The sequence below is a fragment of the Macaca nemestrina genome, chromosome 3, assembly GCF_043159975.1.
Source record: "Macaca nemestrina isolate mMacNem1 chromosome 3, mMacNem.hap1, whole genome shotgun sequence".
Lineage (NCBI taxonomy): Eukaryota > Metazoa > Chordata > Mammalia > Primates > Cercopithecidae > Macaca > Macaca nemestrina.
In genome coordinates this window covers 180,646,300-180,661,779 of record NC_092127.1, presented here as the reverse complement: position 1 = coordinate 180,661,779, position 15,480 = coordinate 180,646,300, and the positions used below count along the sequence as shown (strand labels likewise).

The following is a 15,480-nucleotide window of genomic DNA, read 5'->3' as shown; positions in this document are numbered from 1 at the left end:
CAAGAAACTGCTACGTATTCATCAGCTTTGGCAAAACAAATGACACCTTTGCCCGTCTCTCCTCTATCTGAACCATCTGTTTCAGAGATGAGGAAACGGAGACACGTGACAGTTAAGTGGTTTTCAAAAAATCACATGGCTGATGACAGACTCTGATACCAAATCTTCAGTTCCACCCAAAACACTTTTACTGAGCCCCTACCATGAGTAGATCACTGACCTAGGCTTTGTGAAGCTGCTTGGGATAGGATAGGAGAATGTATTCACCTGCCTTCAAGAAGTTTACGATCTACTCAGAGTTACTCTGGTGCATAAAGGAAGATCACAAAATCACATATAACACAAGAAATTGAGGTACAAGGAGAGATCAGAGAAAAAAGGACTAATCATGATTGGAAAGATTGAGAAACCCAGTGGTCAATCTACTACACTGGGATAAACTGTATACTACAAATGTAAACCTAGCACATAATAGGTGCTCAATAAAGGCTGACTGAATAAATTAGTAGATAAATATCAAAAAATATATATATGTCTTCAAATAATTTATATATAAATCACATATACAATCAAACCATTTCAAATTATATTGAGATTTTAATAATTTATATGAGTATACATACATTTATATGTAATTTATATATAAAAATAAATTTAAAAAGATATATACAGTCTTCAAATCATTTTACATAATGCTGATAGTTACCATAATGTGTATCAGACCCTGCACTGCTTTACATATATGATCTTACTTGATTTCTTCCAATCTTATGAGGTAGTTTATGGGTAATAGAAAATAAAAAACAGTAACAGCTAACATTTTATTTCATGGGCTAGGTAATCATGTGAGAGGTTTGCACATATTATCTGACTTAATTCTCAGAACAGTCTCATGAATTAGGTCCTATTGTCTTTTACAAATGAGAGAATGGAGGCAGAAAGGGACTGATTAGTGGACCCAGAGTCACCCAGCTCCTAGGCAGAGCAGCCCAGAAAGAAACTGAGGCAAACACAAGCTGTCTGACCCCATAAACCATTAGGCGCATTATACTATACAGTCTGGGGGTGGATGAGGAAATAACGCACATCCTTTCACATCGCCCTGCACGGATGTAGAGGGGGCTCCAAGACTTGGGCACAAAGAAGCACAAGCAGGCCAACAGAGGTCAGCAGTAGGAAGACCACTCAGAGACCGCTCATACCTAGGGAATGGTGGGTCCTCTGGATTGTGGTGTTTGACTTAAGACCAGCAAAAAACCTTTTGTGGCTGCCTCGAAGAATAGACGAGAGGGTGTAATTCAGATTCAGTTTCTAGAAACTGTTTATGTAAAATGTCCTTATGATTCAGTGAACCTATTATGTTTCCTTTAAAGTTATCCATGCAGGGCAGAAGCAAATGTGCACCCCCTTTTCCAGCGGCACAGCGGGTCTGCTGGGGTTGAGGGCCGACTTGCTTAAGCCGAGCAGCTATGCCCCAAAGGGCCACTCAAGTCAGCTGTGGAAAGAATTGATTTGGAAGTCACCTATGACAACTGGAATCCCCTTCTGTCATGTCCAACCTGGCAGACTCCTACAAGCTTTTCCAGGGCCAGTGGACAGTGTGAGCCTGGGACAGGTACCGGCATGATGGGCTTATTCCTGAAAGGGCCACAAGTGTGCTTTGGTGTTGGCCTCAGACGACTTCTGCAGCTACCAAACCACTAATCACATATCCTTCCAATCAATGACCACATTGTCATTAAAAGCAAGACTACCAGGCATCGCTGCTATTGCATTTACTTTGAAAATGTAAGACTGGCTGTGGAATGTTAAGGCAGGTAGACCATTGGGGGATGGATAGCATTTCCTTAGATGGAGAACTGAAAGAAGGGAAGGTGTTCTGAGGAATAGACAGAGAACTGAAAGAAGGGAAGGTGTTCTGAGGAAAGCAGAAATAAAAACTAGAAAAAGGAAAGGTTTGAGATGTAATGAGGAGTTTGTGAGTAACCTGGTTTATTAGTTTGATAGGACCGCCATAGCAAAGTACCACAAAGTGGGTGGCTTAGAAATTGTCTTACAGTTGTGGAGGCTAGAAGTTCAAGATTAAGGTGTGGGCAAGATTGCTTCTTTCTGAGAGCTGTGAAGAAGAATCTCTTTGATGCCTCTCCCCTAGTTTCTTGTGGTTTGCTGGCAATTTTGGGCATTCGTTGGCTTGTAGATGCATCACGTAATTTCGGCCTTCATCTTCACATGGCATTCTCACTGTCTGCATGTGTGACTCCAAATTTCCCTTTTCTATAAGGACACCAGTAATACTGGATTAGAGGTTCACTCCTCTAGTATGACCTCATCTTAATTATGTCTGCAATGACCCTATTTCCAAATAAGATCACATTCTGAGGTACTGGGGCTTAGGAATTCAGCATACGTATTTTGGGGAGCACAGTTCAGCATGTGATATTTGGCATGGTTGGATAATTGAAAATAAGACTTTTTTTTTTTTTTTTTTTTTTTGAGACAGAGTCTCGCTCTGTTGCCCAGGCTGGAGTGCAGTGGCTCGATCTTGGCTCACTGCAAGCTCCGCCTCCTGGGTTCATGCCTCAGCCTCCCGAGCAGCTGGGACTACAGGTGCCTGCCACCACGCCGGGCTAATTTTTTGTATTTTTAATAGAGACAGGGTTTCACCATGTTAGCCAGGATGGTATCGATCTCCCGACTTTGTGATCTGCCTGCCTTGGCCTTCCAAAGTGCTGGGATTACAGGTTTGAGCCACCACATATGGTGAAAATAAGAGTTAAAGGAACAGAGTAGGCTGGGCACTGTGGCTCATGCCTGTAATCCCAGCACTTTGGGAGAGTGAGGCAAGCAGATCACCTGAGGCCAGGAGTTCAAGACCAGCCTGGCCAACATGTCAAAACCCTGTATCTACTAAAAATACAAAAATTACCTGGGTGTGATGGCACATGCCTGTAATCCCAGCTACTTGGGAGGCTGAGGCACAAGAATCACTTGAACCCAGGAGGCGGAGGTTGCAGTGAGCCAAGATCATGCCACTGCACTCCAGCCTGGGTGACAGAGCGAGACTCAGCCTCAAAATAATAATAATAATAATAATAATAGAGTGGTTGGAATGTGACGAACTTGAGAAGAACCAGGCTGAGAAGTGTGTGTATTCATCCTCTTAACATATTGGCTACTTACTCATGGAAGCTGCAGTGGCACTCAAACTTGTTTAGGTAGAGGTCTTAAATGTCATGGTGCTTTGTAGGACACCATAAAATACAATATATTTACTTCCATTGAGTAATTGGAATAATCCTCCTTACCATAAGGAAAAATACCCAAGATAATACGTGTTTGCTTGCCAAGATCAGCTTAGTCGGGGAGACCCTAACCCAGTGGCGCTAGAGAAATTAAAGACACACACACAGAAATGTAGAGATGTGAAGTGGTAAATCAGGGGTCTCACAGCCTTCAGAGCTGAGAGCCCTGAACAGAGATTTACCCATGTATTTATTAACAGCAAACCAGTCATTCGCATTTTTTCTCTAGATATTAAATTAACTAAAAGTATCCCTTATGGGAAACAAAGGGATGGGCCGAAGTAAAGGATAGGTTGGTCTAGTTAACTGCAGCAGGAGCATGTCCTTAAGGCACAGATCACTCATGCTATTGTTTGTGGCTTAAGAATGCCTTTAAGCGGTTTTCAGCCCTGAGGGGGCCAGGTGTTCCTTGCCCTCATTCCCCTAAACCTACAACCTTCCAGCGTGGGTGTTAGGGCCATCATGAGTATGTCACAGTGCTGCAGAGATTTTGTTTATGGCCAGTTTTGGGGCAGTTTATGGCCAGATTTTGGGGGGCCTGCTCCTAACATTTGCTAGTTTTCATTTGTTTTGCTATTTCATATGTTTTTCTGGCCAATAAGTTAGTGAGATAAAAGAGAATAACTAAAAGTTAAGAAAAACTTATCCACTAACTTACTTCTTATCCTTTATGAATGAGAAAAGATGGTATTCATTCACTTTTGGAGGTGGAATAACTCAATATTTACTTGAGTTACTTTTTGGCATTTAAAAATATAATTCAAAATGTTATTACTATAGAATTTCTAGAAATATGCCACAAAAAATTGTTAAACATTTAGAGATATTAAATATGTAATATATGCTTGATGACTAAAGGAAAAGTGTGTGAAAAATAGCAAAGACATGAAATCATTCCAAATGCCCATCAATGACAGACTGGATAAAGAAAATGTGGTACATATACACCATGGAATACTGTGCAGCCATAAAAAGAAATGAGATCATGTCCTTTGCAGGGACATGGAGCTGGAAGTCATTAACATCAGCAAACACAGGAACAGAAAACCAAACGCCACATGTTCTCACTTTTAAGTGGGAGCGGAATGATGAGAACACATGAATACATGGTGGGGAACAACATACACTGGGACCTGTTGGAGGGGGTGTTGGGGGAGGGACAGCATCAGGAAGAATAACTAATGCATGCTGGATTTAATACTTAGGTGATAGGTTGATAGATGCAGCAAATCACCATGGCACATGTTTACCTATGTAACAAACCTGTACAGCCCTCATATGTACCCCGGAACTTAAAATAAAATAAAATGAAAAGTGTGAGAAAATATTTGTAAAATAGATGAGCTTCAAAATATAAGAAAATGTTAATATAAAAACAGCTTCTACAAATCAATAAGAAGAAAAGATTTATTTAAAAATTTATAAAAATCCTAAAAGGAAAAGTAAAATAGACCACGGCTATAAGGAAGTTTCATCTTAGTATTAATTAACTAAATGGAAATGAAAAGAATGAGACGTATTTTTTATCTAATCAGATTTTCAAAGATTAAAAACTGTCCAGTTTTGGTGAAGGGACATGAAAAGATAATGTCACATGTTGGAGGTAGAATTGGCAATATATTTAAAATGTTAAATGTGCATACTCTTTGATTCAGTAGTTCTCCCTCTAAGAAGTTATCCAAAGGAATCAATATGGATTATGTGAAAAGATGTTTAATAGTGATACTAAAAATAATGAAACAATAGCTAATATTTATTGAATTATCTACCAGTTATGATAAGCATTTCACGCTTACTGACTGGTTTAGTTCTTAAAAGAATACTTTGAGATAGATATTTCTGTTATTATTTATTACTATTTGAGACAGATAACGGCCATTTTACAGTTGATAAAACTTTCTTGGAGAAGTTGAATTACTTAGCAAATGGCCTTGGGGATTGTGAAAGAAAAAATAAAAATTTATTGTACTGTTGTTTCTAATAGGAAAAACTTGGGTACCACCTAACAGATTAGGTGGTAAGTTAAATAAATAAAGGTACATTTGCACCATGGAATGCCTCTATTGTAAAGAATGAAATCTCTATATATTAACATGAAAAGATAACCATGATATATTATTGAGTGGAAAAAGGCAGCTACAAGTGCTGTGTATAGAATTATTTAAATATACACAAGCATTTAAATCATGTATTTCAAAGTATTCACAGCAGTTATCTTTTTTTCTTAAAGTTTTATTTAAAGTTCCAAGGTGCATGTGCAGGATATGCAGGTTTGTTACACAGGTACACGTGTGCCATAGTGGTTTGCTGCACAGATCACCCCATCACCTAGGTATTAAGCCCAGCATCCATTAGCTATTCTTCCTGATGCTCTCTCTTCCCCCACACCCCCTCCAACAGGCCCCAGTGTGTGTTGTTCCCCACCATGTGTCCATGTGTTCTTGTCATTCAGCTCCCACTTACAAGTAAAAACATGTGGTGTTTGGTTTTCTGTTCCTGCGTTAGTTTGCTGGTGTTAATGACTTCCAACTCCATGTCCCTGAAAAGGACATGATCTCATTCCTTTTCATGGCTGCATAGTATTCCATGGTGTATATGCACCACGTTTTCTTTATCTGATTTAGCACTGATGAACGCTTAGGTTGATTCCATGTCTTTGCTATTGGGAATAGTGCTGCAATGAACATAGGTGTGCATGTATCTTCATAATAGAATGATTTATGTTCCTTTGGGTATATACCCAGTAATGAGATTCACAGCAGTTAACTTTACAGGGAAAATTTATGAGATCAACTTTATAAAATGTCTGTTATTTTAATTTTACTAATAAGCATGTAATACTATTGGAGATCTCCTGAAAAAGTGCCCCTCTTCTTTACCTGAGACCTAAATCAATGGTGAAATATGACAAAATAGTAATGCAAACAGAGCCCTCAGTGACAAAATGAAGTTCCTATCAGAGAACATTCACAGGCAAGTGTCTTCCAACTTCCCCTACCCTGCAACCTGGGACACAGCCTTGAAGGTGTGGGAAGGACTGAGACAAGCATGCCTCTTTCTTCTTTCACACTCCTCATTCAAATTGAGTCATTTCTCCTCCTCAAAAGCAGGGACAGAAGAAATGAGATAATGGGCAGAGTAAGATCAGAGTAATATGAGATATAGGGTCAGACGGAAATGAAATATTTTCCCTACCCACAGTTACTTATTTATGCTCTGAGCTATCAAAGATGTCCATGTCCCAATCCCCGGACCCTGTGAATATTTTCTTATATGGCAGAGCCACTTTGCAGATGTAATGAAATTAAGGCTCTTGAGATGAGGAGGTTGTCCTGCATTATCTGGGTGAGCCATAAATGTTATCACAAGTGTCCTCATAAGAGAGACTCAGAGGGGTTGACTACAGAACAGGAAATATGATGGGACAATGCAAGTCATGGGAGAGATGAAGAGAGATTTGAAGATGCTATGCTGCTGGCTTTGAAGATGCAGGAAGGGGTCATGAGCCAAAGAATGCAGGCAGCCTCTAGAAGCTGAAAAAGGCAAGGAAACAAATTCTTCCCTCAAAGGCTCCAGAAGGAACCAGCCCTGCCAACATCTTGACTTTTGTCCAGTGAAACTGATTTCAGACTTCTGACTTCCAGCACTGGAAGGGAATACATTTGTGCTGTGTTAAGCCACCCAAGTTTGTGTTAATGTGTTACAGCAGTAACAGGAAACTAATACATAATCCTAAATATTCAATAACTATGTTTGCATCTTTACTCAAAATATGTAGAGGGTTCTGCTAACTATAATTAGTAGAAAATAATCCACATCTTTTTTCTTCTTTACAATTATACAACATACTAAACTCTGCTTAAGGCAATGATCTACTTTTCTCTCTAACATGGTGAAATCTAATTTACCTGGTAATGTGGATAATGCGAAAAGCATATCCGTAAATTGTCCAAATATTGAAATATCCTTTTAAAGTGCCAACACTTGCACATTTGATCATTTTTTAATTTTTCTTAAAAGAATCAAATATTTCCTTATTCTTTTCATAAATAGACCATTCTGAACATATTTGAGCCTTTTTTTTTCAATTAAGAGTCATAAATGTGACTATATAAAATAGGACCTGTGTACTCAAATGTCCTTCACATATTTAGATGTAATATACCTCTGTAGACTTCTGTTTCAAATTACCCCAAAACTTCTATGGTATCTGAATTCTTTGGTCAGATTATTCCAGTTTTTCTGCCTCCTTCTTTTCTCTCTGGTATAAGAGAGCAAAGCTTCTTACCCTCACAGCGGCTGGTATACTTCTGTGTCCCTGCTTTTACGACTGCTTTTAGCAAGTTCTAGCTTTTCTTAATTGCTGCTTCTAATGTATAACTAAATAGGAAATCAGAAAACTGAGCTTGTAACAATAGTTTCTAAAATAAATAGGAAATCAGAAAACTAAGCTTGTAACAATAGTTCCTGAAATAAATAAGAGCTAAGCTTTCTAAGAGGCTTTCTTGAGAGTAACCTATATATCTGGCAGTACAAAGACCCATCAGCGAATTACCAGTATCTGAAGTGATCTGTTTTTCTGTCTGTCAGGCTATGAGCTTTCTGAAGGCAGGCATTGTATATACTATGAAAATTTAAAAAGACCAATAATTTACTGTTCACCTACTATGTGCCAAGTGTCACCACTCCTTCCCTCTGCAGGGCTATGGCATGTAGCGTACATTCAGCAGAGTACATGGCAATATTTCACAATTCCAATGTTTGTAAAATGCAGAACTTAAATCATGCTTGTCACTGCATGCATCTCCCTCAAACGATACAATAAAAGGGCAGGGCATCGACCGCTGATTCCCAGGAACAGAAACCACTAACAAATGTATCTTGTTAGTCTCCTGTCAGGAGCAAGATTTTTATCAGGAATGTTGTATTTCTGAAGACACCAGAATAATTTCCTCCTAATAAATTTCCATCTTATTCAAAAAAGCTGAGATTCTGCCAGGAGCTCAGAGCCTCCTGGGGGTAGGGCTCCGGCAGCTTTGTACTGCTGGATTAGATGTGCGTGCACGTCTGCGAAAGGCTGGGATGAACCCAGCACTCGAAAACACATTGGGACGTTTAAAGCAAGAGCACAGTGGCACTCGTAGCATGGGTGTAGGTTCCAAATGCCCTTTTTAAAGGACCTAAAATGTGATTTAATGGACTTTCTTCCCCTCCCAGTAGAGGAGGAAGTGGGTTTGCCTGCCTGTTCATTCTTGCAAAGAGGAAAGTAAGTATTTTCCTATATTCATTTTAGATTTGATTCATGGAAGTTTGAAACACTGTTAAGGCTGCATGGTTTGTATTTTTGGTTTTGTTATCTCCAGTTTGGGGTTTTCTTATAAATTCTCCATTTGCACTAGCACTCATTCCAAATATGTCAAGAAAACACACCCAAGAAGAGAATTTCTGAAGACCCTAATGGATTAATTCCTGCAAAGGATGTATGATACATTTAACTGTTTAAACATGGATGGAATTTTTAAAAAACAGATAATAAAAACTCAGTCTTTCTCTTCTTTCCTTTGCTTACAGCTTTTCCCCAAGTCTTTAATAAACAGAAGAAGAATCTTAGGATCCTTTACCTCCTTTTATTGAGTAATGTTCTACTTTTTACTGATCCCAAACTATATTTAAACTCCAAATTCTTTTCTCCTCCCACAAGAGATTACCAAGCATGCTATTCCAAACAATAGCTAATGAAATGAAGAGGAATAGTGCGGCTTTAAAAAAAAAAAAAAAAGAAAGAAATGTCATTCCAGCCTGCAAACTAATTCCATTTGTGATTTAGCCTGGCACCTTTTCCCCTAGAACTTCCCTGGGGAAAGGATGAATGGCCATCTCAACATTGCATAAAAATTAGTATCAGGCTACAAATTATTGGACCTTATTAGAGATTTCCTTTAAGTAAATTAAGGTTATATATCACAATCTTCCAAGAGGCTTGAGAGTTTTGAATTCTCCAGACTCAGAGAATATTTAAAATTTCCTGAAATCTAATAGTAAATATAATTAGAAGACAGGACCTGGTTGTTACAAACCCAGCTCCTTTTTTGTGGCACTCTCATTAAAAAAATAAAAATGAGATGATGGATCTTATAATTAAAGGATATTTGGCAAATAAAATTGATCACATGGTTAGCAAATCATACATTAGGAGTGCACCACCAATTCTCTAATCTGTCAGATCACCAGGAAATTTAGAAGATGCTATTGCTTGTTTGTGTGCATGTGTGTACACATACTCACATTTGTGTGTTGTATACTTGCATTTGTGTGTATGCATGTGTATTTCAAACCACACAAAGGCTGTTCATATTCCCTCCAGCCAGACACATCTATGTTTATGTTCTATGTCTTTGTTTCTTCAGTCATCAGTTTTAAGTCAAATTTTATTGTGTTTTCTGCATCTTTCAAGTAGCAAGCTGATATTAAATGCCAATGTTCACATAATATTGAGGAAACCTACACATTACTGCCAAGCACAGTGACTACACATTTCACATTTCATGTTAATTTTACAAAAATGTTAGCCATGTCTAGGTGGAAACGCTATTCTCTCAGGGTAAGTGCCTACCTTACGGATGGGTTCCCATACATTCGCCATGACTTCCCTCCAAAATCATCTTTATCTCATTCCCCTACATCCTAGATGTCTTAGTCCATTTGTATCACTATAAAGAAATACCAGAGGCTGGGTAATTCATAAAGAAAAAAAGGTTTCGTTGGCTCATGATTCTGCTGGTGGGAAGATTGGGCATCTGGTGAATGCTTCAGGCTGCCTCCACTTGTGGCAGAAGGTGACGGGGAGTCGGTGTGTGCAGAGATCACATGACAGGAAAGGAGGCAAGAGAGGGTGAGAGGAAAGGTGCCAGGCTCTTTTTAAGCACCAGCTCTTGTGGAAACTAATAGTGAGTGAGCAGAACAAATAAGTGAGCAAGAACTCATTCACTGCTGTGAGGAGCGCCATGCCATTCATAAGGGATCCTCCCTACGATCCAAACACTTCCCATGGGGCCCCACCTCCAACCCTGGGGGTCAAACTTCAACATGGGGTTTGGGGAGATGAACATCCAAACTATAGAATTCCACTCCTGGTCCCCCAAAACTCATGTTCTTCTGAGAGTGGCAAATAGAATCATCCCTCTCAGTCGTCTTCAAAAGTCTTAACTTTTCCAGCATCAACTCAAAAGTCCGAAGTTGAAAGTTTCATCTAAGACTCAAGGCAAGTTTCTTGCAGCTATGAGTCTGTAAAAAACTAACAAACGAGTAAAAAAACCAAGTTATTTACTTCTAAGATACAACGGTGGTCTAGGCATTAGGTGAACATTTCCACTCCAAAAGGGAGAAGACTTCTGGAATGACTTCAGAGTCTTTTTCACATTGTTTTCACTATTAGCACCTGACTCCCTTTTGGTGACACTAATCTCTCTAGCAAGTGGTTGCTCCACGCCATGTGTAGATTTCTCTTTTGAAAATGCTGTTTCCTTTCCTATCATATGGCGATGCTACCAATTTTCCAAATTTTTACACTCTGCTTTTTTAAAACTATACCTTAGGTAATTTCTTCACTGTCATTATCTTATTGTAAGCGATCAAAAGTAGACATGCCACTTCCTGAGTGCCTTGCTACTTAGAAATTACTCCCACCAGATATCCTAGGTCATCACTCTCAAGTGTGGCTTTCCACAAATTTTTATGGCATGGACATAATGCACCCAAGTTCTTTGCTTAAATGTAAAAGTATGACTTTTGTTTCATTTCCCAATAAGTTATTCATTTCCATCAGATTTTATCAGCATGGCCTTTACTGTCTATATATCTACTTGCGTTTGGGTCACAACTACTTAACCAATCTCTAAGTAGTTCCAAACTTTTCCTAATCTACCTGTCTTTTTCTGAGCCCTCCAAACTCTTCCAACTTCTGCCCATTAGCCAGTTCCAAAGCCACTTCCACATTTTCAGGTATCTTTATAGCAACACCCTAACTCTTGGTACTAATTTTCTTAGCCAATGACCCAAACACCTCCCATTAGGCCCCACATTCAACATCGGTAGTCAAATATCAGCATTAAGTTTGGGGGAATAAACATCAAACTACAGCACTAGGGGATGGCGCACCCCCATTGTTCTGAGAGACTATCATTGAGAAACCTAACCTTCTATACATGGTTCAAGTTTTGTATAATAAAAGAAAGATGGTCTGTACAGCTTCTCACTCTTTGCAGTGATTGCTTTAAAGAAAGAAAAGGAGGAGGTGTGTTAGGCCATTTGCATTGCTATAAAGGAATACCAGAAACTGGGTAATTTACAAAGGAAAAAGGTTTATTTGGCTCAGGATTCTGCAGGCTGTGTAGGAAGTATGGTGCCAGCATCTGCTTCTGGTGAGGCTTTCAGGAAGATTTCCATCATGGTGGAAGGTGAAGGAGGAGCAGGTGATTCACATGATGAGAGATGTAGCAAGAGAGAAGAGGAGGTGTTGTATTCTTTCAAACAACCAGATCTTGCATGCACTGAGTGAGAACGCACTCACTATCACGAGGACAGCACCAAGACATTCATGAAGGATCTACCCCTATGACCCAACCACCTCCTCACAGGCCCCACCTCCAACATTGAGGATCACATTTTGGCATGACATTTGGTGGGGACACACATCCAAACTATATCAGGGGGTGAGGATGTTCAAGTTGCTCTAGCCCTGCCTCTGCCCTTTCTTGCCACCGCACCATTCTGAAGACTATTCCTCAAGTACTGCTGCCCCAGTCCTCCCTGACTAATGTTGGGGAAGAGCCCTGGCTGAGAGTACAAAGGCCTGAGTCCCACTCCCAGGTCTGACACTAACAGACAAAACTAAACTTCTGGGATCTCTCTCACAGCTATGCACAATGCTTCGCTCTCTAAGTGTGCTACCTCATTTCATCCTTATGATGCCTTAAGAGTAGGCATGGGTATTAACTCTACTCCAGTTTAAGAAACTGAAGCTCAGAAAAGTTAAGTGATTTGCCCAATAAGGGAAATAGGATCTGAATTCAGGCATTAGTACCTAGTGTTGCTGAGCTGAATGGGCCACCGGTGACTCCCAATTTCGTTGTCTGTCACAAAATGGATTTCCACATTTCCTTCCATTTCTAATATTTTGAAATATATTTGCTCTCTCTTTCTCTAGTTTATATGTCAACTTTTATAGAAGCCAAAAGTCTTGCCATCATGTTGGGGATATAGCCTCATTCTGAGGCTCTGCAGTGGGATTCTCAGGGGTTATATATATATTCTCAAGAAGATTAACAAGAAGTTAACACAGATCCTAAATAAAAGGTAGCATAAAAAAGTATGCCCCATTTCCAACTGCAAAATATTTATGATGAGATTCAAATTTTTTAATTCTTAATTTATGACTGCCTGCTGAAAATACATATCATTTTTGTAAAGTGGTAATTTTCTAGAAGTTCTCCATTACAGAATTTTGTGTAGAATTAATTAATTTGACTGAAAGAATGCCTTTTCTACATGCTTAGAAAAATAAAAATCTGGAAAGATATATACATATGTGTGTATATATACACACACAAACACATATATACATATATAGAGAGAATTAGCATATATATATGTGTGTGTATATATATGTATATTTAGCAAGCTCATGACATTATCATTGGGTGGTTGGTGACCTAAAACCCATTTTATTGGTGGTGGTGTATCTGATTTTTCCATAAATGTACATGACTTTTGTAAAGAATAAAGAAAAATAAATTAAAAAATAAAAACACCGAATTCCATTTTCCCCTGTCTAAAATTCCTACCATTTTAAATTGAGGAAGAAAACACAGGACAGAGGGTAGAGGATGAGGAAGAGATTTCCCCGCGACAGAATCCAAATTGCACAGATTTCCAGTGTGCTTAATTGAGGAGGGTGGTGATGGACAGAGTCTTAGGTCTCTCTGCAAGGAGTTTCTCCAGAGGACATTTATTTTTTATTATTTTTTAATTTTTTTGCCAGGGCAGCTGATGGCCTGGAAATGAGATTAGAAAGCCTGTATCTTCTTCTGTTTATACACTACAGATCCACAATTCCTTCTTTGGAATTCCAAAATCCAAAATACTCAGCAAATTAAAAATTGGAAGCTTTCTTCAAGACTCATTTGGCTGCAAAACCTAACCTTTTACTGACAGCTTTTAGCCCACTTTGTGTGATAATTAATATAATTTTTGAAGAAGTAGTACAACCGGATTACTGTATACAATGAGCTGCTTTCCCAAAATTTAAATAATCCTAAATTCCAAACTGCATCTGACCCTAGAATCTTGGCTGAGGGCCCAGTGACCTGCACCAAACTAAAGATTTGGTCCCATTTAAACCTTACAAGGAGTCATGGCTTAACAGTGTACACAGGCGATATCTCTCTCAATTTTCCAGCTAAGGTTATTCCTCATGAAATAGATCATGTTGGATTTTTCAAAGGAATGCAGAGTACAGTCTTGGAAGGACAAGACTCAGAAGAGAACCTCACGGAGAAAGGAAAATACTAAAACAAATAAAAAATAATTGCGAAATAAATAAACCCTTTTTCCCTCTCTTTGCCTGGAACATAGCCCTGTATTTCAAATTACAACTGCCCTTGAATGTTCTTTTTTTTTCTTTTCAACCCTACACATTTTAAAGCATGTTCTTATTTGATATGTATGATCCTCTTATTGGCAATATTTTTATGAATAGGATACACATATAAGATGACAGAGTTGGGCATATTTTTATAGATAGGTGCTCTAACCTTCATCACATTCCAGGTGATTACATTCCATGGGATGCCAGAAAGCATATCAAGAAGAGAAACTACTTTAAGCATCCTAACTTGGGCAAATGCATCTCTTCTATCAATTTTTTTTTTTTTTTTTTTTTTTTTTTTACCTTGCAACGCAAAGATGGTAGATGAAGAAAGATGTTGGTGAGGTTATTAATATAGGACAGGCTAGTTCAAAGAGAGGTAGGCAGATAATCACCTTGTAGTCAAAACTTTTAAAGAACTTGAGCTATCAAATTCTGGGGTATTTTGTCCTATCAGGTCACAAACTCATCAAAGCAATTTTCAGTCTCAGGTACAGACTCAGAAAGGACTGGCCTCTTTTTCACCCTGATGGCTTGCACTGTCTACAGATCAGCACAGATCTCTGTGCAGTAAGTTAGATCCAGCTTCAGTTAACTTCAGTCAACCAAGGATTCATGCATTGACTATTTCAGAGAAAGATTCATGCATTGACTATTTCACAGAGCAAAATTTGGCGATGTAATTTCTTGAAAGTTAATTGCCTTGGTTTTTGTCTTCTACATGAGTACAAAGCTCTGCAAAGACAAAAACAGCTTCTTAACTCAACCATGTGTGTACAGGTTTGTTAATGTCTTCTCTTGATTTAGAATCTGTGAGCCAGAGCTTAGCTAAGATGCAAAGTACCAGTGCACAGCTCAAGGTTGTACAAAGGGGAAATTGTGGAAGGAAATAATGTGAGGGACAAGAAGAGACGACTGAGGCATCTTTGGAGAAAGGGAATCTAAGCGGGGAGGGCAAGAGCAGGCTCAATGAAGTCAGAAGGGCCCAAACAGATCCTGGCTCTGAGATGGGAAAGCTGTGTGTCCTGGAGCTGGTTATTCAAACACTCTGAGCAGTTTCTTGGTATTCAAAATGAAGGCATTCTGAACTGTCCTGCTGACAAGAGGATTAAATGAAATCACATACATGAAGAGTTGAACAAAGTGCCAGGCATGTAAGAACTCAATAAATTGTACTTGTACTATTCCCCCTAATATCCCAACTTCCCTTCTCCACTCTCCCTATATTCCTTGCACTGAAAATGAAATCATAGTTTCAGGCTTACCTTTGTGAGTAAACAGAGCTGTCTCTCCCCGATTCTTGCAGAAAGCCTCACAATTAAAAACTACAATAAAATGTTTACTCTTCACATTTTATTTTAACCAGCCAACAAAAGTTTTATCCACCTTTGCATTGCAGAAACTCTGCTACTGATGGCAGGGAAGCAGACAAGAAGCTTTCAGATGTCTCAGATTTTTTAGTTTTCTGCTGCTTTTATAATTCTGCCTCACCCATAGCCTAATTCCACATACTCCTGACTGCAAAGCCTACAG

General features: G+C 38.9%; 1 long non-coding RNA gene across 5 annotated transcripts in view; it reads right to left on the bottom strand.

The window, feature by feature from the left end:
- Positions 1–15,480, bottom strand: part of LOC105487889 (uncharacterized) — a 550,215-nt gene that overhangs the window by 39,551 nt on the left and 495,184 nt on the right. The gene's annotated exons all lie outside the window — the stretch shown is intronic.